A 26,035-nucleotide genomic window follows, 5' to 3' on the forward strand; every position below is an offset into this window, starting at 1 on the left:
CATAAACCCTCCTCCTCCCACATCCCAGTGAAAAAGGTGAGCAACACTGTGTTAAATAACAGGCTAGTTAGCATCATTCCAGGGAATCCATAGGGATTTCTCTGTGTTTTTGCTCTTTTTACAATTACACAACAAAAACAATGTATTTGTTCCTGACAGAAATTCAAACAATCTTTATAAAATGATAATAAAAACAGCCTCCTGTCTGGACTGCAGCCAGTCCACACAGTTTTACCTTAGCTTGCATTTAAATTACAGATATCTGTTACCATGTCCCTCCTGACCCATCCTCTCCTAAGAGAAATTAAAGGTGCAGCATGTCTCTTTCATATAAATATTTTTTTTCACTTTTTTTTTTTTAAACTGTCATTATGTTATGACAGTATGGTATGAGAGGTCATCTGTCAAAAATCTATTTCCTCTGCTTTCTCCCAGTGTTAGAAACAACCAGTCAGTGGCAGGAGAGTTTTAGTGCTGTCAATCACAATCTCATGTAATGCTGCTCATCCTTCCTCCCCCTCGATTTGTGCCGTGCTGCAGCTAGCATAGCACAGAGCTGTGCAGATTCAAACTGTGAATGCTCAGCTTAGTTAGCATAGCTACCAATGATGGCAGATAAACGGTTTATTGTAATGATAAGTTGTTTCTCCACCATTAGCACATTTTGCAGTGAGGGAAAGAGGTTAATTGACAGTGCTAAGAGCGTCCTACTAGTTCTGGTCAGAACGGTGCATTACTTTAGCCAGTAATAGTAATTCAGGAAGGAGATGGCGGAGATTGATTGTTTTCACAGATTATCTGTCTCATGACAAACTGCTACGACATCGTGACAGCTTTAACAAATATGGAGAAAACATGTTTTTTATTAAAGTTATCTACTGTAGCTTGAATAAAATGCAACTACATAGCATTTTTAGAAGGCTTGGTTGCTTTATGTGTAGTTGCACGTTGCCTTTGACTGTTGCTCTTGGGGAGAGACATTTCAGTATCTAAAACTAATAGAAAAAAAGCAAGCAACCTACTTGCTTGCTGGATGTGGACTGTTGGATGTTAAATTCATGAGCAGTAAATATTGTGCTAATTATCAGTATTGAACCAAAGAAAGCAAGGCAGATGCAAGCCTTTAAAATTGTGATGCTTTTTATGGGTCAAATAGACTCAAGAAATTGTAACAGTAGCTCCGTGGGGGGGGGGCCAAACTAATTTTTTGTCTGGGGGACCAAGATTCCTGGCGGCACCTCTGGGAGAAAGTACCTAAAAGACCAGACAAAAGCCCCCCAACTGTCTGTCATAGTGGACCAACATTTTTCTCTTTTTGTGAGGACATGACTACCATAGGCAATGACATTTTCCATATTCATGTCATTTGTATGTGAAAAGGAGATAAGGGGGTAAGCATGACACCATACAATGTGTCCAAATGATTAAAATTCTTACGGACCTGATCTTGTTCAGTCTCATCGAAAACATTCATCTGTTGCTTTGTTCCCCAGCTAGAGCCCTTATTAAAATGTCCACTTTCTTTGTCTCTGTTAGTTCTTGAGCATTTAAAAGTCCATGCACTTGTTCTTTCCAGTCCACATATTTTAGTTCACTTTCAAACCCTTTGTACTTGGGCACCCAAGGCGCACCAGGGAAGACTGGTATCATCATGTTGTGCTCTTAGTTTTGGGTATGAGTGTTGCTCCCTACTTGTATCCTGCCAACAACGCCAAAATCAAGTTGTGACCAATATGGCCCCACACTTCGTCCTTGGTACAAGGGGGAGCAAACAACTCAAAAACCCAAACAGCAGCACGATCAAATTTAAAATGTTTTATTACAAAGAAAGTCACTTTTAGTAGTGATACAATAAAAACAGTCCTTTTCTTCTTAAAATCCAAGATTCAATAATTGTCCTTAGAAGAAAGTCACCAATCCGAGGCCACCAGTTGGGCTCCACTCATCACGCTGCTCCAGGTAAAGGCAATCTGTCAGCAAGGCGCTCCCTTGCCGATCCCCAGCTGACTCTGCGACGCTCCAGCACTGTTCCACTCTTCGGTGTGCCACGCCCCTTTTCAGACCGATCCAGCTAAAAGAAAGTAGCAGGAAAGCGCCAGCATCCCTGCACCAAGACGCCATCGAGAGACGTATTCCCTGCCAAAACCCTCTAATCGAAGCGGAGCGCTACTTACGGGCACGGGCAGAGGTTCCCTTCTGCCCCGATCCTCTGCACTGAGCCGTCGGCCCACCTCTCGGCGCTCCGTGCCTGGGGTGCGGATTCCGTCCACCCCTCGCTCGGCAGCGCAACTGTCTCTATCAATCACAGGATCAGTCTTCGCTCCTCTCCTTCCATCCAGGCTCCTTTTATTCTGGCTTCAATCAGTTCTGCTGACACCTGAGCTCCGCCTCCTTAAACGGCCGCCTTCAATCCAGTGCGTTTGAGTTGTTAAAGGGGAAAAACAAAAAACAAAACAATCCAAACATGCAAAGCATAACAAAAAAATTAAAAGAAAAGAAAGTCATATTTTCCCCTGCGCAACATCTGCAATAGTACACAACCAATGGCCACATTTGAAGCATCCGTAAAAAGCAGAAATTCATGTGAAAGTCTGGATAAGAGAGAACGGGAGCACTGCTTAGAGCATGTTGCAACGCGTCAAAAGCACTCTGTTCAGCTTCTGTCAAACAAAATAGTTTCCCTTTTTGCGTGAGTGCATGAAGTGGCTGAGACAGATTTGCAAAGTGATAGATAAGCCGTCTGTTGTATGAGCACAAACCTAAAAAGGCTCTCCCTTCTTTGGTGCTGTTTGGTGTGGGCCACTGCTTTACTTTTTCAACATTTTTGGAATCGGGCCTAAGGCCTCCAGCAGATACAACATGTCCGAGAAAACCACTTCTTTTTGCTCAAAGTGGCATTTGGAGGGTTTCAGGTTCAGATTGGCTGCTCTGAAGCGGTCAAAGACTTCTCTTAGGTGTTCCAAATGAGTAGAGAAGTTAACACTGTATATAATTACAAGGCAGGTTTTCCATGACAGATCTTGTAAAACCAACTGTATCAGATGCTGAAAGGTAGGTGGAGCATTTACCAGTCCCATTGGCATTACATTAAACTGGTAGAGAGCTCTACCTGTGGTGAAAGCTGTTTTCATTTTATCTTGTCCATCAAGCTTGCTCTTGCCAATAATCTGATGAAAGGTCCATGGTGCTGAAAAGTAAAGAGCCTCTGAGCGCATCCAGTGGGTTATCAGTATGCAGCAAAGGATGAGCATTTTTAGAGGTGACGGCATTTAAACCCCTATAATCTACACAAAACCTCCATGAACCGTCCTTTTTTCTCACCATGACCACAGGGGCAGCCCATGGGCTATGACTGACCTCAATAAGTCCCTTATCCAACATTTCATTCACCTGTGATTCAATGATCTCCTGCATTTGTGGTGAAGTGCGGTAAGTTCGTTTACGAACGGGGTGCAGTGCTGGTATCAAGTTTGTGCTTTACAATGTCTGTCCGTCTAAAATCATTGGGGTTTTTACTAAAAATGTCCATGTACTTTAGCATAAGGTCATTAAGTTGAGACTTTTCCACAGGAGATAAGTGTACCTCAGTCAGATCAAATGACAGTTGGAGCTGTTGATTGAATTAACTTGAGTTGGTGGTTGTGTGAGTTTGGTCCATGTCAATGCAACACATAGGGGTTGGTCTGAAATGGAGTACAGTCCAAAACAATGTCCTCTTTAAAGACGGGGAAAAACTGGCCTACTTTCATCCCAGGTTGTAACGTAACAGATCCACTGGTTGGGTTCAGAAGACGGACAACAGCAAAACCATATCTAGCTGTGGATAGAGTACAGGCCACAGAAATGCCATCCAAGTCCAACTGGTAAGGCTCAAGGCAGCCATCATAGACATCAGGAATGTCCACAATTACTGTCAGGGAGTCGTTGGGGGGTGGAAGGGGAGGGTTAATGACACTTCACAGTTGACCTCACAATGTGGTGGAACCACTGTACATTCTGTTATATATATTCAGTACAGTTCAAGGGAGCCAACTGGGTTTTTCTGAGGAGAGGAAATCTGCTCCATATAAATTGCAGATTCCCTGACCAAAATCCAGAACTGCATTATGGTTTCAAACTGAAGGTGTGTGTAGAGTTCATAACAGAAATATACAAAAGTATGTAAGCACATGTTTTTTTTGTATGTGTGGGTAATTTTTTTCAGTTAATGTAAAACATTTCTGTTGTGTAATGATTTTTAAAAGGATTACATTTCAATATGAGATTTAGTATTATACAGTTTGAAGGTAAACACCAAGTGAACTGTTTTTTCTATTTCCAAAGTGGTTTAAGCCTCCAGTAATAAACATAATATTTCAGTAGCTGTTCTGTATGTTTTTATCAAGTTACAGAAAAAATAAATAAATGTGCATCTGAGTAGTTGTTGATTGACAGATGTGAAAAATAAACATGTTTGCCAGCAGTTTCATCAATTTACTTTTATATAATTTTCCATTGGAAATTCAGCTTAGTAATGGAAAACTTAACTCTTAAAGTTGAAGTAATGGGCTATAAAATGATTTAACACCCAAACTACTAAAAATATGGTTAGTTTTTGTAAGTGTTGAATGAATAAAATTGACAGCCATGAGATGCCACATAGCATCTGTGGAGACACTTACCAAGGTCAAGTACACTCACATGCCTTTACACACATTACATTCACATACTTTCACACAAAGGCCTTTGTATTTGTAACAGATTCAGAAACTGAACTATCTTCTCACTCCCATTTCCAAGGAAGCAGAACTTAGTTGACACAAAACATCGGATGACCACAGGGCGTGTTCTAAGACCATAAGCAACGAATCTTTCCTTTTTTGACCAGATGCTGTATAGAATCGGTCACATTCACTTCTTGTCTGTGATGGTAAGCGTCTCCTTCTTTTTAGCGCTAAGAGAAAGAATAAAAAAAGTTAAGTCTGATTGCTTTGTGTTGGCTGATTTTCTACTCTGTGTCAGCACATTTTTGGTCCATCGGTGTCGACTCTTAGTCTTAACACATCATTATGTAAACCTATAATTCAGCAGCTAAAAAAAGGCATGCAATTAAAAAGGGTATCATCATCAATTGGTCAATGTCCTATTCCATTTTTTATATATTTTAGCTAAGTACAATATATATTATTGGTTCAGGCTTGCAAGGACTTCCTCATAGCAGTTACACAGAACTATGTACTACTCCCTTGTGTTTTGGCAGTGAGGCCCATTAATAGCCTAGTCTCATGTTTTCCGGTTTAAAATGTTTTCAATGTTCTCATTAACTACCTGACAGAAATGCAAGTTGGAATTATTTCTATAATTGGTTTTTCAGATTTTTTTTAAGGATTTTTTTTCCTCAAAAATGTGAAATAATGAAAAATGTTCACAATATTTGAGCATCAGTTACACATCAATGGCAAGAAAAAGCCTCATCCTAATATGGCAGGCTACACTGCACCATTTATAAGGCCATACGTATGTATGTTGTCAAGAATATGTATAACTCAATGGCTTCATCTGCTGTGGATGGTGCGAGTAAAAAGTTCTCAGACATTATATGGCAACACAAGCTAAATACTGTTTCATCACAACGATAAGGTCCACTTTGTTGGCATTCCTATTTACAAGCCTCTAGTGCCTCCTAGGAGACCTCCACCAGGTATTCCTGTCCACCAAACAGATGTGGGATGGTGAACATAAGAATTGGACGTCCACTTGGAGCCACTTCTGCTGTGTCAGATGATGTGCGTATTCCACAAGTGGGAAACCTATTGGAGTTCCTCCTGTAAATAAATATTCAGTTAAGATTTGTCTAAATACTTCCTATTCAGAATCATTTGGTAGGGTACTGTTGAATAAGATTTTAGGTTATAATATTTCTTAAGAAACTCTTTGGCTCGATCTCCTTCAATCCCAGGTTCTCCCGACGGGGCGGGTGTAGCCACACAAAAAACAACAATGTGTCATAATTTGTGGTTAAGGTGGTGAGGATTAGGACGCGGAGACCCAGGTAAGATGAAGAATGATGAATTTAATGATAATTGTCCAAGCACGGAACAACGGAGAACAGCACAGAGGAACAACTGACGGCACAAGGAAACGGGTAACGCTTGACATACGACAAGGATCCAACGAGGAACACAGACAGGTGAGACTAAATACACTGGGAGGGTAATCACAGGAACGAGACACAGCTGGGATCAATCAACGGGGAGGCCAGGACAAAGACTCACAGGGAAACGGGACTAAACACAGAAAATCTCAAAAATAAACACACAGAAACACGGACCATGACACAATGAGTGCAGACGTCACAGAATTTCAGTTTAATCCAATAGAAGACAACGCATAAAATTACAACAGAAACTGCAGAACAACAGAGACATACAGTCATTTACCTGACATAAATGGAAAGATAAAGAAGGAAAGAAAGAAAGTAAGAAAGAAAAAAGAAAGAAAGAAAAGCAAAGACGTCCAAAGACGTCTTTGGAGAATTACGAGAGAAAATCTAATTTGTTACTTCTGTGTAGAAAGTTTTATAGTAAAAGGCATATTCTTATCTTTAATTTATTTAAATAAGGCGTATCTTTGCTCATCCAACCAGGAGCTATCTCTGACCCTTTATCTGAAGCCAGGAACTCCTGCTGTTTTACGGCTTTTCACAGATGAGTGTGAAAAGCTAGAACTTCTCCTGATTGTTTCCCACACAGACAAAGGGCAGTTCAAAAGATCTTAACAAACCATCTGCTGTAACTACAGGTAACATAAAGGTCAATAGGCCAGAATAAGTTACTGATTTTAAAACTATAATTAGGCTATTTCAATCAAGACATGTTAAGTTTTAAAACTAGCATATTTAAATTTATTTTCTTAACAGTACACATTATTTCTGAAATAAAAGGGAAACTTTTAAAACTGGTACAATCCAGATGGAGTGATAATGTGAAATTAATAACTACATTTCAAATGTAATATATATAATAAATATAACACATCAATTATATACCATCTCTCCGGGTACTCCAGCTTCCTCCCACAGTCCAAAAACATGACTGTTCGGTTAATTGGTCTCTCTAAATTCTCCCTAGGTGTGTGTGTGTGTGTGTGTGTGTGTGTGTGTGTGTGTGTGTGTGTGTGCGTGCGTGCGTGCATGGTTGGGTGTCCTGTCTGTCTCTGTGTTGCCCTGTGACAGACTGGCGACCTGTCCAGGGTGACTCCGCCTCTCGCCCGGAACGTTAGTTGGAGATAGACACCAGCACCCCTCCTGACCCCAATAAGGGACAAGGGTGTATAGAAAATGGATGGATGGATGGAATTACATACCATTACAAGATGGTATGTAATTGATATATCATAATATGCTAGCTACAGCAGGTACATGGAAGCTTACTCTCAAGAATAAAAAGCAACTGTTTGGTTAATTAATCCATCCATGGTTTGTCCTTTGGGTTTTCTGTGTCAAAACAATCACACGTATAAAAAAAAAATTCATTGAACTGATTAAAAATCCAGTGTTTGAATTGTCCTTCACCTATTTTAAATTAAATGTATAGTTTTGATTTTAATGTTCTTCTCATTTAACATGATAAATGAGAAGAACTTTGTACAAAGCTTATAGAGGGCACACAGGCATTAAAGGTGGTGGAACAAGGTTTATGTCTAAGCCATCAGAAATAAAAAGTACAGCAGTCCAAAAAAGGAGACATTTTGTGAATATACTGCACTGAAAAAAGAACCTCTGACATGCAGCAGATTCTGCAAAGCTGTGTGCCATACTTGTCTCAGATGAAGAGACTGGATCAGTGCTGACTGCTCTTGCAATTAATTTTATTAGCATAATTTTTAAGCAAGTTACTGTTAATAGAATAATGTATTTTTGATTTCAGGGGTGTTTTCGCCGACTTTGACATCTACTTTGTGTATTCTGTTACTTCATTGCATACTTGTAGATTTATTACATATATTTTGTTGATTTGAAAATTTGTGATTAAAATTCTGTCTCTGATAAAATTGACTAAAATTGCTGATTTATACTTGATTAGATTTCTACGGCAAACCAATTGACAAAATATGGGTCAGTAGATGTCTTGTGTAAAGACGTTCAGTACAGGTATAGTTATGTTTATTATTATTATTTTTATTATTATTATTATTATTTTATTTATTTATTAAAAATTGTGTTAGTTGAAAGCTTGCAATGCGAATTTAATTCAGATTTAAGGACGACAGTTAAAGTGACTCCATGTGGTATTAAACCTCCTGCATCTTCTGGGATCCCGGGTTGGGAATTGTTTTGGTAGTTCAACTTCATTGTAGTTTCATTATTATTTAGTGTTATGTTATTATTTTGGTTAAATCTGTCTTGTTCCTGTTTTCCTTTGGTTCAGTTCTACTTAGTGATTTTACTTATATTTATTTTCTATGGTTATTCTTTGTCACTCTAATTTAATTAGGTTTCTTTAGTCTAGGTATTCTCTAACACACATGAGGTGTGTGTTTTATGACATCTTCACGTTGTTATAATTAAGGTTGAGAAGTAGCCGGTGCGTTTTCAGCACCACAATGTGAACAGCCAAAGAGAAGAGAGTCAAAGAGAAGTGTTTTGTGGTAATATGGCCTCTTTTAAATTATTTTCATGTTTCTTTATATATTTGTTGTTTTGGATTTGTTTTGCTGTGATATTTTGAAGTTATTCACCTTTGCTGTTATATTTGAGTTTATTTGGAGGTTTCTGTGTTGTCTTTCTGACTTTTTGTGTTTTACCATGGAGGCTGGCGCGGTAGAGGATAGAGGACAAGGCCCCCCTCCCTTAGCTAAGACTCTGTTTCCAGATTCTTTTCCACAATTTTTTTATTTACTCTGTTGCGTGACATTGCCCCTGCATTTGTTAGTGACTTATTTTTTTAATAAATCATTATCTTTACCCAGCTCGTTTTGAAAATCCTGCTCACACTTGCTATTATCTTGGTTTTATTCCTAGGTTAACCGTTTTAATTAGATCAGGGTCCCACATTTTAATAATAATAAACATAGCATGTTTTTTTGTTTGTTTTTTTTTGCAACTGTCTATTTTATAATTTAGTTTTGAAACAAAACACTATTTTTTAGGGGGTTGGAGGGAGTTCTATTTTTATTTTGAAATGGAAAAGGCATCAGCGATCTCTTTTAAATCAAGTAATACATAGCAAAAATACATTATTTTATTTTCCCCCCACCCTCCACATTCTCTTGCAAACACAAACAAGCATTCACAGAAAGAAAATAAGCATGACAGCCTTGATGTTTTGACGTACCTCAACTATCTTCAGACAAGTAAACAGAACAAGCTGCTTGTCCAAAAAGTCACTGGAGACATAATCATTCTCTTTCAGTTCATGAAAACGATTCATCCAGAACTGAGCATGATGAGTCCTCAAAAAGCCCCACCAGCTTTCAATTCGTTGATTGTGACTGCTGGATCCAGAGATGAAGCAGTTACTTGTGGAGGGATCAGCACTCCATCGTAGGAATCTCTGCATTTCTGCCATCATGACATATTCAGTTCCAAAATTGGCACAGATTCTGGCAGGTGCCCCCATCCACCTCTCAACTTCTGTTATGAAATATCCAACAGTGACTTTAGGATCACTGCTTGTAGAGAAAGCATGAAGCTATATAATTTGTCTTGAAAAGCCATCGATTGCTCCATTAATACATATGCCAAACGGCTTCAGCTTATCATAGGAGTCTACATGGCACATGAAATTATAGGCCCAAGATTTAAATACACTCGTCACATCAGCCGTCTCCTTCGCCTTCGTTCCACACCACTGGGATCAAGGAATCTTAACAGATGTCTTACTATAGTCTGACTCACAACATATCCATGCTAAATACATTTAAGGTGGTGAAACTTATCCATGGAGGCTCCCATAACTCTCCAGCTGGTCAATGAGGAAGGCAGCAACATCTAAAGCAGGAGGCTCAAACTCAATTTACCCGGGGGCCACGGGAGGCAGAGTCTGGGTGAGGGTGGGCCGCATAAAGGATTCCACAAAAAAATTTTAAAAATATCCTCAAATGTCATCAACATTTAATTATTTCTCCAATACATGAACTGCAAGCTTTGGCTTTGACAAAGACATGATGAGGTTGTGACAAAATTTAGTTTATTCCACTTGGCATCGCTCTTGTTCTGTGTTTCATAGAAGTCTTTAGCCAGCTAGCATCGTATGGAGAACGTCTCGACCCGTAACGTCATTACCCCTTCTACTTGTCACAACAGCACGGTGGATGACGAGCAGCCCGGTAGCAGTCGCCTTTCTCTGCGTTTGATCGTGGCATTTGTTAATGGTAGAAAGTACCAGAATGGGGACTGCAGAGAAGGGCAACTGGTACCGGACTATTCCATCATCCGCCGCACTATTGTTACAAGTGTAGTGTGCATGAAGTCAGTGTAGCTTAGCCTAGCACCGAATGTCAGCCATGACGAGGAACAGTGGGCGGGACTTCCTTCAGAGGTCGGCTCACCCTGTGGGCCGCACTAATGTTATACAGTCATATCACGGTGGGGGCCACGAGACATTGTCCTGCAGGGGCCGCGAGAATGAGACCTCTGATCTAAAGGATCAGAGTGATTTTTTCTTCTGTGGATCCTTCTCAAAGTGTTCATACAGGGGTGTCAAACTCCAGTCCTCAACGGCCACAATCCTGCAGGTTTCAGATGTCCCACAGGTACAAAACACTGGAATTAAATGGCTTAATTACCTCCTTCTTGTGTACAGTCCTGCTAATGACCTAATTATTCTATTCAGGTGTGGTGCAGCAGAGACACATCTAAAAGTTGCAGAGCAGTGGCCCTCTAGGACTGGAGTTTGACACCTGTGATATAACTTCACCCACAGTGTGCAGCAGCATAAGGATTTCTCCATGTCTTAAACTGAGCATAAAGTAAAACTTGACCAACTCCTGTAAATTAGCTATTGTGCTGGCCTTTGTTGCATTCACGATAAGCAGACAACCACCACCTTCAGAATGGATGAAATTATCACATTTTAACAAGGTACATATCACGTTATAACGTGATAGCGCTCAAAACTTTTTTTCTGCGCACAGAAACAATATGCTTCTGTACTTTCTCAGTGTCGAACATTTCATTTCTTTTCCATTATTCAATCAGCTGTCCCGCACTCATCTGTCACTGAACATTCGCTCTACTCACCATCCGGGGAGCCTTTCAAAATAAAACATTTCCAAAACATTTTACATTTTCATAACTCCAATTTTCCTTCCTAAGAACAGTGAGGATCAGCAGAACATTCCCATTCAGTGAACCACTGCACTTTACAGAAGCCTACAAAAAACAACAGAACAATTAAAGAGATAAATCACTTGTATTTTAAAGAGTACAGAAAAACGGGAAAGGAAAAAAGTATGACTCAATTTTAGAAGTAGAAAAAAATAGTCAGCAATATGATAAAAATCAGCTGATGTTGGCATTATTAGCAATATATTAATATCCATCAATTTTCTTACACCCTTATCCCATTGGGGCCAGGAGGGGTGTTGGTGCCTATCTCCAGCGGTCACCCTGGACAGGTCGCCAGTCCATCGCAGGGCAACACAGACAGAACAAATAATCATGCACGCACACTCACACCTAAGGAGAACTTTGAAAGACCAATCAACCTAACAGTCATGTTTTTGGACTGTGCGAGGAAGCCAGAGTACTTGGAGAGAACCCACCATGCACAGGGAGAAGATGTAAACTCCAGGCAGAAAGACCCCAGGCCGGGAATCGAACCCAGAACCTTCTTGCTGCGAGGCAACAGTGCTAACTGCGCAGCCCATATATTAATACAGTGGGGAGAACAAGTATTTGATACACTGTTGATTTTTCAGGTTTTCCCACTTGCAAAGCTTGTAGAAGACTGTAATTTTTATCATAGGTCCTCTTCAACTGTGAGTGATGGAATCTAAAACAAAAATCCAGAAAAACACAATGTATGATTTTTAAATAATTAATTTCCATTTTATTGTGTGAAATAAGTATTTGATCATCTATCAACCAGTAAGAATTTTGGCTCTCACAGACATGTTAGTTCTTCTTTAAGAAGCCCTCCTGTTCTCCACTCATTACCTGTATTAACTGCACCTGTTTGAACTTTTTACCTGTATAAAAGACACCTGTCCACACTCAATCAATCAGACTCCAGCATCTCCACAATGCCCAAGACCAGAGAGCTGTGTAAGGACATCAGGGATAAAATTGTAGACCTGCACAAGGCTGGGATGGGCTACAGGACAATAGGCAAGCAGCTTGGTGAGAAGGCAACAACAGTTGGTGCAATTATTAGAAAATGGAAGAAATACAAAATAACGGAAAATCTCCCTCGGTCTGGGGCGCCATGCAAGATCTCACCTCGTGGAGCATCATTGATCTTGAGGAAGGTGAGGAATGAGCCCAGAACTACACGGCAGGACCTGGTTAATGACCTGAGTAGAGCTGGGACCACAGTCTCAAAGAAAACAATCAGTAACACTCTACGCCGTCAAGGATTAAAATCCTGCAGTGCACGCAAGGTGCCCTTCCTCAAGCCAACGCATGTCAAAGCCCGTCTGATGTTTGCAAATGACCATCTAAATGATCCAGAGGAGGAATGGGAGAAGGTCATGTGGTCTGATGAGACAAAAATAGAACTTTTTGGTTTAAACTCCACTCGTCATGTTTGGAGGAAGAAGAATGATGAGTACAACCCCAAGAACACCATCCCAACCGTGAAGCATGGCGGTGGAAACATCATTCTTTGGGGATGCTTTTCTGCAAAGGGGACAGGACGACTGCACCATATTGTGGGAAGGATGGATGGGGCCATGTATCGTGAGATTTTGGCCAACAACCTCCTTCCCTCAGTAAGAGCACTGGAGATGGGTCGTGGCTGGGTCTTCCAGCATGATAACGACCCAAAACACACAGCCAGGGCAACTAAAGAGTGGCTCCGTAGGAAACATCTTAAGGTCCTGGAGTGGCCTAGCCAGTCTCCATACCTGAATCCAATAGAAAATCTTTGGAGGGAGCTTAAAGTCCATGTGGCCCAGCGACAGCCCCGAAACCTGAAGGCTCTGGAGGAGATCTGTATGGAGGAGTGGGCCAAAGTCCCTGCTGCAGTGTGTGCAAACCTGGTCAAGAACTACAGGAAACGTCTGATCTCTGTAATTGCAAACAAAGGTTTCTGTACCAAATATTAAGTTTCATTTTTCTGGTGTATCAAATACTTATTTCACACAATAAAATGGAAATTAATTATTTAAAAATCATACATTGTATTTTTCTGGATTTTTGTTTTAGATTCCATCACTCACAGTTGAAGAGGACCTATGATAAAAATTACAGTCTTCTACAAGCTTTGCAAGTGGGAAAACCTGAAAAATCAACAGTGTATTAAATACTTGTTCTCCCCACTGTATGTGTATTAATATCTACAGCACAAAAGGATGGATAGTAATCAAATTTGAACAGATTTTAACCCACAAAAAAATCGCTGTAAAACATTTGAAAGTGGTTCAACTTGAAAATAAAAGTCCACCTGCTGTCTTGAAAATGCAATATAAGTCAACAAGAAAATTGTATAGCTTTAACTCAGAAATTAAAGTTAATGAAGTTGATTTCACAACAAGAGACAAGTTGTTAAAATATTGTTTTTTTTAGTTCATTAATCTTGAATTGTGAGTTTTAACTTAATGCTGCAATTTAAACCAAATTCTTTCACAATATGTAGGAAAAAAACTTCTCTCGCCTATTTAAAGAGCACACATTTCTCTGTCAAATGTGTCAAATTTGACTCACAAAATCAAATTAAACAACTTACTTTACTTTAGAATAATTTAAATTCTGTTTCAAATTGCATTAACAAAATGTCTGATCTGATAATGAATTTTAAGCATTACAATAAACTCTGCTCAAAACCATTTAGCATGAACAGGACATTATCCTCAAGATTTACAAACTCTAAGATGCATTAAAATAAGCATTTGGCTTAATAACACACTAGAATCATATCAATGTAACACAATTCCATCTCACTTATGGTGCAACACAGGATACAAAAACTTCCCGGTAAGCACTCTGGAAAATATTTCCCACTTCTGTCTTTTTCTTCTTTCAGTTTTTTTTTGTGTTTTTTGAGAGCTAACCTAAAAGCTTTAGTTTATACAACTCTTGGAGGTCTGAAAATTTCTACAACTTACTAATGTAAGTTTATCTTTCACAAACTCACACATTTAGGTTCAAGATTTAAACTCTCAAAATTGATTTGACTTAAAAAGTAAAAGACAGTAAACACAACTAAATGCGGTTCAAATGTTTTACAGTGTAGACACACCCAAGTAAAACTAAACTGAGGTAAAATAAATAACATCTGCACAAAGTAGAATAAAGATACAATAATGCCATTTGATCCTATGACAATAAAATACACTATCCACAAATATCTATGAAAAGAAAAAATAAAATAATCATGAAAGAAACCCTTGTATTTAAACAATATCAATATAAAAAAGGCAATATAAACTAAGAACGAAGTAAATCTGCCATTCATCTAAGAAAAAGAACAAGAATAAATTTTTAGGTCCCTCCCCACTAATGTTAGAACAATGGTTCAGTCCAAAGTGAAAAAAGGAGCAACAGCTGAGGAGCTAGCTGTTAGCTGTGGCTCTGCAGCACTAACAAAAACCCTCCAGTAAGTAAATACTTAAAGCAAAAGACATGTAACACATTTTATTTACTTTCACTGCTCAATAGGAAGAAACACATTAACAATAAACAGTTCGTTATTTCATTACTTTGGCTCAATCATGATAAACTGCCACCTTATGCCTTGGAAATCAAAGCTAGCTAAACTGCTACATTGCTTTCATAGACTCAGCTCCTTTTTCTGTCGAAGGTAAACCTGCCAATATTTCAATTATATTTAGCTCTCTAACGCTTACTTTAATAAGAAGAGTTTGAAACTGGAGCGGCTGAGCGTTACCACTAGCTGACAACTCTGTATGGGAGTCGAGAGCAGAGCGGCTACTGCAGCTGACAGTAAAAAAAATAAAAATAAACTATGCCTTTGTTTCTTACCATCTTCAACGTAGAGCCTTTAAAACCACAAAATAAATTCTGAATATTTTTCTAGAAAACTCTGGTGCTGACCTTTATGTTTAAGTTATGATACTTCCCAAATATTTAATTCCTACATGTTTATAGGTTTTAACATGGACACCCCCCGCCCCAAAGAAAAAATAAAAGTTTAAAGCAACTTAAGTTATAATTTAAATAACACGACTTGTATTGTAGAACCACTGCAATAAATCAATATTTATGCGGAATTTTAATCAGTGGAGTTACTTATTAAATCTTGTTTTTAGTCAGAGCCTTAAGTTTTTGTAAAGGTGTAGCAGAGATTAAATCTGTGACACTGAACCAAACTCAAGCAACATTTGAATCTTAGTTTGACTTTTACGGGTCTCAATGGGTTCATTGAGAAAAACACTTTTGTTATTCATTGCTACTTACTAGTCATTTCTGATGGTGCAGCTTGAACAACAAAATGTAAACCACATTTTACTGTAATTTTGCCAGCGCCCCCAAAATTGCTCTTAAAAACTTTCTCTGTTTATGGTCCCTCCCATTAATGAGATGGGGTCTATGCCCTTGTTGGTAAGTGGACATTTCTACCTCAATAAGATAGCTCTCCTGGCAATTGATGAAAATGAGAGCATTCTGTTTGAAATGTGTAAGTCCAATTCTGGGGCAACTATAAAGACAGCGGAGAAAGGGTTTGGCTCACTCTCATAGTGCAAAGCATCAGCCTGGGTCAGGGTTACAGAAGACTGCATTCCAGAAATTAGAAAGAGAGGGCCAATACCAAAACAAGTGAATTAATGAAGCAGGTGCACTACACCCGTCACATGTTGAGTCCACATTTGGACTAGTTTAAGAATGTGTACTTGATACCACACTAATTTAGATTTGTTTTCGATTCTAGTGCTTGATACCTTGATCAAATTGTGCTGTTTTTTGTTTCAGAAGTTTAAAACTTTTATTTAATTTGATTTATACAATTTATTTAATGGTGAAAGGAAATATTTTGTTCTGATTTACATTTAGCCAAAAAACATAAAATTTTGTTTATTGATAATAGAAGTATCTAAACTGATATTGGTGTGATTATATTTATGATTGTCTCATCAGTCCAGAAAGGACATACCCCACAAAATGATATGTTACAGATCAACTTTAGGTAACTGGATTATTTAAATTAAATTAGTACCTTAGCAACAAAGAAAATTTCAGCAAAGAAAAAATTATTAAAAAACCTCCAAAAACAAACATATTTCAGAAATACATGTTAAGTGTGGAATTGTTATGATTCTGGTGCCAAATTTATTTACAATTTGATTTTCCCTCTTCTGATATGTGTACATAAGTCAGAGTGCAAAGGTTTGTTTTTAATTCAATTCATTAAAATGCTTTATTGATCCCAAAGGGAAATTAAATGCTTGTACCTCATATTAATTAATTAATTAAATAATAATAATCATCATCATCATCCCATACCACCACTTATGATTAGTTTTTTTTCCTAACTGCAGCATTAAAACTGCTGCAGTTTTATTTCCTTTTAAGATCCAGGAATTAAATTATTACCAATCCACTTTATGAAATATAATTTCAATAAGATCTGTTTTGAACCCCGAGCCATATTGTTAATATTGTTCGCGAGGTAACTGCTCTTACAAATCACATCATGTAAAGCAGATTGGAATACTTACAAAAACATAATTTATTTGAACAGATGGAAACAATAAGCGAGTAGAACCGTTATGTTAGAGTAGATACACATAAAACTATCCGATGTGCTTCGGAAACAGTTTCCATGCTTAGTTACACAATACAGACTAGCAGAGTGCGTCCGCCATTACTCTCCGTCTCTCCATGGGTCTCTGTCTTTGATGCGCGTGTGCTCGTGCGTGAATCCGAGTTAGGCAGAAAATAAGACATTCATAAAATGACTTCAAGTCAATAAATACACTAGCAGATCATACAGTAACACAGAAAAGATCATGTTTCCGCCATTACTAACCATTGTTTACTTCTACCTCCAGCTATACGCAGAGACACAAATACACACACACGCACACACAGAGAGAAACAGGATGAAAGGTATTGTGCAGCAACAACGTTGTAAAGGTTTAGTTGTATTTTAGTTTAAGTTAATGCTGTTGCGTTCCACTGAAAGTTGCTTTTTGTGTTTACGACGGAACAAAAATATCCTCCGTGGCACTAATTTAATGTTTGACAGTCAATACATATTCATCCGCGACTACATGAGTGTCAGGAGCAAAGGAGTACCCGGATGGACTGTCATGGCCGCCGTCGATGTGGTTCTTCAGAGAAGAGAGAAGGAAGGCTGATGTTTTGTTGTATGTTCCTTTCATGCTTGACCCTCTTTAACAATGCTGGACGTTGTTGAGAAACAGCCCGAGCTTCCTTCGACTTCATAGTAAGCACAAACTTATTTACTAGAACTTTAGATGTGCTTGCTTTGGTGAGTTCTTTATTTAGGTGTAACATAAGTGCTGATTAAAGTCGTTAGAGTCTCAGATTATCGCAGAGTGGCAGCTTCTTTCAGGAACATTGTAGAAACAGGAGCAGTGCGATAAAATGTGGTCGCATTGTTGGCTGGCTGGGTTCAGCCTGGAGTTCTCCCCGTGATGCAGCTTTCATCTGAAGTTAGGTTCCTAAGGAACAAGTCCTTTGGAAAAGTGAACTCCATTACGGAAATACCCAGCTATAACGCAGTGATGGAGCTTCGTATCTGTTGTCCATTTTCTATTTAGCCGCAAGTGAACAAACTGAGCTTCTGGGTTTGAGACGACACAACTTTTCCTGCTGAGCTTAATTAATGTTGCTGTGAGAACGGTGTGGCCGATCGTAGCCTACCTGTGGCAACCTCAGGTGTTGTCACTATTCTGCTGAATTACACACTGCTTTAACCTGAGCAGGAACATAGAATAAGTTGCACATTGCATGACATGAATCTGGTCCAGTCTGTTCATTTTGAGCCAAAAGTAAGCTCAAGGGTCACTTCAAGTGTTCATCGCTGTTATTGACTATTGCATTTTGCTTATTCAGTTAGGGTCTTTATCTGTACAAGCAAGCATTTTTATATTTATAAAGTTGCTGTTTATAAAGTTGACTAATATTTGAACAAGTTCTTTACTATGTTGCTTCTATTTGATTTGCATTTTTGATAGAAAATATTAAAATGTTTTATTTGCCTCTGAAGATATAGAAGTTGCATCCTAACAGTTCACACAGTTCACAATAATGTGAACTTGAGTTGACTGTACATTTTTTTTCCTGCAGACTCTACAGCAGTGTTGTGAAACCACAGTCCTTAAGGACCGGGGTCCTGCTACTTTAAGATACCTCTGTGCACACCTGGCTCCTATATCAGTTTATAAGGAAAGCTCTGCAGAGTTTGACTGTATGCTAATGAGACAGTTTTACTGTTTAATTTAAGTGTGTAGGACATGTGAAAGTTTTAAGACTCTGTCTCAAGGAATGCAGCTTGCGACCACTGCTCTACAGCAGAGATCAAACGCTACTGGTCAGCATCTTCTAACCTGGTTTAACATTCATAGAAAAAACATAAACTTGGGAAGTTTGCATCGGGCATTAGTTTGACCTGACCCCCAGGATGTTACTTTAACTTGATAAAAATACTCACACCTATAGATTACTTAAATGGACAGTATTACTTAAATGGACAAAACATTGTCCATTCAAGACAATGTATTATGTAAAATTAACTTTTTTTTAACTTTACACATGTGACAAATATTTTGTTTTCAGACTCCACTGAAGTTTATTTCACACTTCAGGTTGCAACAAAACAAACTGCAAATCATCTTTACAGTGAAACACTTTTTTTTTTCTTAGTTCTATACCAGGAGTCGGCAACCCAAAATGTTGAAAGAGCCATTTTGGACTTAAAAAACAAAAAAAAAAAATCTGTCTGGAGCCACAAAAAACTAAAAGCCTTATAATGAAGACAACTCAGGCTTTAAGTGTTTATATTAGCCTATCATCAAATTGACTAAGTGTACACATAATTAGCATTCATGATTAAATGTTTATTAATGGTGCTTTAAGTTTACCTTCCGTTACAATATTGATGTATTATGTTTCATTGCATTGATAAAATTTAAGAAATGCAATAAAGAAATCAGATTTTTTATGTAATTTTTACTATGAAGATTCGACAGGGAAAGATATTGTTTCTTTTAGGACTCGAAAAATCTACTCTCAAATGCAGTTTGCATAACAACGATCGCTCTTTGTAAAAAATCACTGTGAAGTGTGTGATCAAAAAAACAACAAAACGGAACGTGCTTAACGTGGCCCTTATCTGGGCAACAAACAGAGTGCATTAAAACACAACCTGCAGTTATAAAATAAAAGAGCAGCCTTTTGAAAAGGTAATGTGTATATAAAATTAAATTAATAGTTTCAGTTTGATTTCTGTGCAAATGCCAAGCAAGTCACTGCAATGGTAAAACATAGCAGCATCCTCTTCTGTTTGACATGCAGCCATCCTCGGACCTGAGGATGTTAGACACAATAATATCACTAAGTGTCAATCTAAATATATACTGACAAAAATCACTAATCAATTTATAAAAACAACCACTTTATTACTAAATATATGTGGATTGTGTTCTACTTGTTTAATGTGACTTATGTTTACACTGGGCAGCTTCTCAACATCGGGCATCTAAGATGTAACTTTAATCTTGATGCGGCAGCTAATGTAGCACCTTCCCTGGAAATGTCTCTCCACATCACCATATTTTTCAGACTATAAGCTGCTACTTTTTCTCCACGCTTTGAAACATGTGACTTATATATGTACGTTTCCAGTTTTTTTATTTTTTTATTCTATAGTTCGGAAAGTACGGTACTCTTTTTATTTGACAACTTCTCGCTACAAAGCAAACATTCAGGTAATCCTTCCGCATTGGCAATGAATGCAAATGATTCGGTCCATGAATTGTAGAATCTCTGCTCAGCTATTTTCCTCTTTTCCCCTTCGCTGTCCATGGCCCACCACACACCCGTCGGTTTGTTTACAACAGCCACCTGCCTCGCACCCCGCCCTGCTGAAAGAAACACGTCACAGGCTATGACGCAAATCTTTGTTGACAGAAATGTTGAAATTTAATATTTATTCTACACATTTTTATAGCATTGGAAAACATTAAGAATGATAGTGTCATGTTTGTCCTACTGAAACTACATTAAAACAAAAAATATATTTCCCACCCCCATCTTTTTCAATTTTCGAACATTTTTGAAAATGCTCCAGGGAGCCACTAAGGCAGTGCTAGCTGCAGATTGCTGACCCCTGTTCTATACTGTAGAAGAGTTTTCTTTGCTGTCAGTGTTATTTAAAAAATATTTCCTTTTTTTTTATTTGTAACAATATTCAACTTTACTATCATCAATACATTAAAAATAAAGCCTCTGTGCAAAATGGGATTAAAACATGAACTGCTCCCTGCAAGGCTTTTTTTTTTTTTTTTTAATTCATCGCGCCCCCCCCCCCCCCCCCCGCAACGGCATTGCGCACCCCACACTTTGGGAACCACCGATATGGTAGCATAGTTAGTAGATTGTGCTATAAAATGGCACTATGCCCCTCAAAAATATGTAATGGAGCTCCTTTAAATAGTTAAATTAAAACTAATTTACAATATGTATTTAAAGGGAGAATTTTATTTTTATGGGGTTGTGTTGAGACACCCTAAGCAGTAAGTGTTTGACTTGGAAAGTGTCTTTGCCTCTGACAAGTCTATAGGCAATTTATGACAATGTTTGGCGTTATATTGCTAATGACGGCATTTTATGTGTAAAAAAGTGAAGAAGTCATTTTTGTCTTTTTTTGGCTGTGTACAGGTAGGGCAGGCTGTGCTCATGTCTCTTTACAATGCTGCACACGTGTACAGTTTGTAGTCACATGTTACCACGGTATAAAAAAGTAAACAAAGCCTCAACATAATTAAGGAGTTAGCAAATGAGAGCGTCAAGAACGTCACTGAATGCATTTGAGTCATGTGTTTTCCAAGACAAAAACTGAAAAAACGAGGTCAAATAATTATATTCAGTAATGCAGTACAGTTATATCATCAAAAGACCAGCTAAAAGCTAACACAGGGCTAACAGAAGCAGATAGCACAATGCAATATGTTGTCTTTAATTAAATTGAATTAAGAATAAATGCAATTGATTGTCATTTTGATTTTAAAAGTGGTGACATTTTTTTCCAACCCCATTAGTCATAATGATGCAAAACAAAAAAGTCTAGTGCAACCTGTGGTTGGAAATCAAACCAATAGCCAGAACCCACAAAATCCATGTCTAAAATAAGCTTTAAAGTCATTTTAGCATTATTAGCAGCTTACCGCTTTGCTGTGAACCTCATTTCCGTATAGAGAAGGAACTTTCCCCTCAAAGTCTTTTTGAAAATCTCTCAGAGGTTGCTGAAGCACTCCTCCTCAAGTGCTCTGTGCAAACAGACTTTCCCCACTGATGTGGGAACATTCCCGAAAAAAATCAAATTGAACCAGACACTTCGAATAGGCTCTGATGCCGGGGGATGATGTAAGAAATCTTCTCTACTTGTAACTTCGACATAACTGAACTGGGACTCCGAAATTGCTGTGATTTTGATGGCAGATTTACAAAATTGATTAGCTAGAAGTCATAACCTTGATTAGCAGTTCCACAGCAAGTGCTGTGATTTCATAGACAAGAAAACATTATAGGCAATAGAGAAAAATGAGCTGAGTGAAAAATATAACTCAAAATCAAAAAAGTAGTATTCATCACTAGTGATGAGTAGCTTAATAAAAAAAAAGTCTATGCAAAACCGTGAGAGAATAAATTTAAACTTTTTGTACTCCTGTATGCTCAATGTACACAAAAAATATTTAAGGGCTAAAAAAGTTGATTTTGCAAGACATGTTGTCTTTAATTAAATCGAATTAAGATTAAATGCAATTAAATATGTCATTTTGGTTTTAAAAGTGGTGAGATTTTTTTCAACCCCATTAGTCATAATGATGCACAACAAAAAATCTAGTGCAACCTGTGGTTAAGTAATTATACACCTCTGTCTGAACTTGGTCAGTTGTGCTTATTTGTTCAACAACTCTTAACTTAAAATATAAATTTTCTTCATTTGTTTACATGCGCTATAGTTTTAAAGTCCATTACAGTGATAAGAATTGGGAACAAACAGTCTAGGGGAATCATACCATAAATATAACTGGTCGTGAGTATTCATTCACATTCTTTACTTTCGGAAGTGAGGGGTTAGTGTTACTGTGCATTTATAGTTATCGAAGGGATTTTGTTTGTCCCCCCCTCCTTTGCATAGCACACAATAAAAGTGTAAATAAATAAATAAAGTAATAAGAGTAAACATACAGCAATAATAAATATCATTGAGCAGGGACACAAGCATATCGCTCAGTATATTACTGAATATATATTCAACATTTAAAAGACACAGCTCTAGAGACTGTGTCCATATAAAGTAGGGCTGTTGTAAAAGAATAGTTTAGTAATCGAGTACTCTATAGAATATTTTTACGATTATCCGAGGAATCGGATTGATCGCTCTCTTTCTCTCTCACATTCCTACCATTCACTTCCAAACCATGACGACGCAATTCCGATGCCAGAAAAGCTATCGTAGTCCAACCATCTCACCACAAAGTTCAACAATCCTTATTTGTCCGCCAACCCTGGCAAAACGTTGCACAATTCAAGACCATGCTGCTATCACTTCACAACAACTCATAGGAGGAATTGACAGCTCTGCCCTCCGCAAATAATGATCTGGCCGGAACATGGTCCGCTAATAAAAAATAATTTAACGAAGCTTCGAGGCAGATAAATTTTCCTTGAGAAATTTTAATAATCGAGGTACTCGAATCATTCGAGGAATCATTTCATCTCTAATATAGCCTGATAGCCTTGGACAGGAAAGTCTTGCGTTCTAGCACATCTGCGTGCACCGATTGAAGTTTTCTGGTCAATTTACTGATCTTTAAAAATCCTGACCTGCTGATTTCAATTTTGGCCAATACAGATTGTATATGTGTCTGAAATGTTGCTAAATATAGCAAGAAAGTTGCTGAGTTGGCGACAGTGGGATGACTATTGTTAACTGTGAACATGCAGACATGACCTGATGTGTGGGTTTATCACACAACCCTCTCAGCAGAGCAAAAGAGGATGGTTTAGCTGACTTTTAGTCTTTTGCCAAGATAGACCGGTGGATAAGATTAACCACTCCTCAATCTCCAAAAATTAAGGAAATCAGGGCCAATTTATCAGCTCAGTTATTGGTTCACCACTTATGTTCATACGTTATTGATTCTGTTGGAAATAGTGATGGATATAAAGTCTAACAGTAGTTGGGAGGAAGACAGTCCTATAACACTTTTTAGTGCACTTAGTATGCAGTAGTTTGCCCAGTTCAGCAACAGCTTCATACATGGGATGGAAGACACTGTCTATCAGTGATGTTATTTTTGCCAGAGTCCTTCTGTCTCCCACCATCTGTACTGGGTCAAAGGCCATCCTTGAAAAAATGTGGCCTTCTTGATGATCTGATCTAACCGCGTCCTCTTAGCTGTAGATACCCGCTGCTCCCACAAAGGACACCATAGACGATGGCTGATGCCACTAGGGTCAAAGAATGTCTTCATAAGACAAGATTTTTGTCATTATGTTTCCAGAACGTAATGAAAGTGTGTGGTACCGTCAGTGATAAATAAAGTCTTAATCAGTCCTTAGGGTGCAGCATAAGGTGTGGGTATGTCTGGAGGGGGCAGAGAGGATGTAAGGTGGACAGATAGATTTCATAGCTCTTGGGGGAAAAAGCTGTTTTTTAGCTGCGTGGTTGTGCACTGTACCGTTTCCCTGGTGGTAGTGGTACAAACAGTTTGTCCTGGGTGGGTGGGATCAGCAGCAATACAACTGGCCTTCCTTTGCAGTCTGCCAGTATATATTACATCCAGGTTCGGTAGCTGACTTCCCATGATCCAATGGGCTGTTTTCACCACCCGGGCCAAGTTCTTTTTGTCCTCGATTGTGCAGTTACCATACCATACAGTCAAGCTGTGGCAGAGGATGCTCGCGGCTCTGTAGAAGTTCTTTAACAACTGAGCAGGGAGTCTGGCCCTTTTCAATTTCCAACAAGACAAAGAGTCTTTGTTGGGCCTTCTCCATCAGAAAAGAGGTGTTCAGCAACCAGATCAGGTCCGAGGTGATGTGGATGCCCAGGAATTTGACTCCACTACCTCCCCTTGTATTCTAATAGGTGGATGCACTCCTCCTGGACCTCCTGTCCACTATGACCTCGTTGGTCTTGCTGGTGTTGAGCACCACTGAACACCACTTGGACAGGTTCTGGATCTCCTCTCTGTACAGGGTCTCATTATTGTTTGTTATCAGACCCATTATGGTGGTATCATCTGCAAACTTTAGAACCCTGTTAGAGGAATGGATGGCTACACAGTTGTGGGTGAACAGTGTAAACCGGACTAATACAGGCACCCTGTATGGATGATATTCTGTCCCCTATTCTCACCACCAGAGGCTGGTTGGTGAGAAAGTACCTGATCCAAAGGCACATTGATGTTGAAAGTCCCAGGTCGTGGGGTTAATGCAACTGGGCAGTAGTCATTTCAGCCAGTCATAGCCAATTTATTTGGTACCAGCACAATGATGGAGGACTTAAGGCAGACGGACAGTGGAAAACTGCAGGCACAGATTGAAAATGTCTAAAAAGAAACCTACCAACTGGTCAGCACAAGACCTCAGAGTCCTTCCAGGTACCTTGTCCGGTCCTGCGGCTCTGTTGGGGTTAATCCTCTTCAGAGAAGAAGTCACCTGGTTGAGCTGCAGGATTAGGGGCTGATATTGCTCCTCTAGTTGGAGGGGAGGATTGCTTTCTCTCCCACTAGTGGCATCAAATCTAGAGAAGAAACAGTTTAATGTATCAGGAAGGAAGGGATCTTCACAGATCCACTGGCTAGTGCTCTTGTAGTTTGTCATAGTCCTGAGTCCTTTCCACATATTTCATGAGTTGTTGTTGTTGAAGTGTTCCTCAATGCACCACCTGTACCTAAGTTTTGCCAGCCGTCTCTTGGGCCACCCCAAGAGTGGTGGTCCAAGAGAGGTGAGATAAAATCCTGCTTTGAATATACAAATCGGGATGTCTGATTCTTAATTTTCAGTAAGTCTTCCCTGCTGTACTGCTTCAGCACTTCAGCTGTCCTACCAGATAACAAAAAATAGACTAAAAATGTTAATAAATAAATGAAAAGTTGAGCGCTCCGTGCCGTTGCGTGTTTACGTGCTGCCATAGCAACAGTAAGGTGCAACCTCAGCCTTCTCAGCAGTTAGAGCCTGCTCTGACCCATCAGTGTAGGCAGGGGTTGAAGAAGTTGTACACTAACATAATAGTGGGGCTAACGTAAGAGCGAGGGCTGCGTGGGCATGTGGGGTACAATCAGAGCAGGGAGGGAGAGAAGCCAACATGAGAGCGCGAGGGCAAAATACGGGTCATTTACGGGAAAGTGCTCTCGTATTATTATACGGGAGCACTGCGGGAAAGGGGGGTAAAAAAATAGTAGCTTTCCAGCCAAAACAACAGATCTGCTCAAGGGCGGATCTACTGGGTTGCCACCCTTTGATCTACTGGGTTGCCACTTCTACTGGGTTGGCCATTCTGGTTGCCACCATAGCCGGCAACTATGAATTCAACAAACAGTCATCGCAAATTGGACATAAGAATGTGAATTTTTTTTTCCCAACAGCATTGAATGCAACACAAAATAACCTGACACCAATTTCAGACTTCTGACTGAATAGATTCTAATTCAGATTTATTTGTGTCCCAAATGGGCA

At 38.9% G+C, this 26,035-nt stretch overlaps 1 protein-coding gene and 1 pseudogene across 1 annotated transcript in view; one reads left to right on the forward strand and one right to left on the reverse strand.

The window, feature by feature from the left end:
* Positions 1 to 4,925: 4,925 nt before the first annotated feature.
* Positions 4,926 to 9,799, reverse strand: LOC148153803 (uncharacterized; annotated as a pseudogene).
* Positions 9,800 to 17,195: 7,396 nt separating this feature from the next.
* Positions 17,196 to 26,035, forward strand: part of LOC106907341 (zinc finger protein 518A) — a 29,180-nt gene continuing 20,340 nt past the window's right edge. The window contains exon 1 of the mRNA XM_014972989.2: positions 17,196 to 17,549. The gene's annotated coding sequence lies outside the window, so the exon portion shown is untranslated. The remainder of the gene's footprint in view (positions 17,550 to 26,035) is intronic.

The sequence above is a fragment of the Poecilia mexicana genome, unplaced genomic scaffold (assembly GCF_051168715.1).
Source record: "Poecilia mexicana isolate PSO_F unplaced genomic scaffold, ASM5116871v1 scaffold_19, whole genome shotgun sequence".
In the NCBI taxonomy this organism is placed as follows: Eukaryota; Metazoa; Chordata; class Actinopteri; order Cyprinodontiformes; family Poeciliidae; genus Poecilia; species Poecilia mexicana.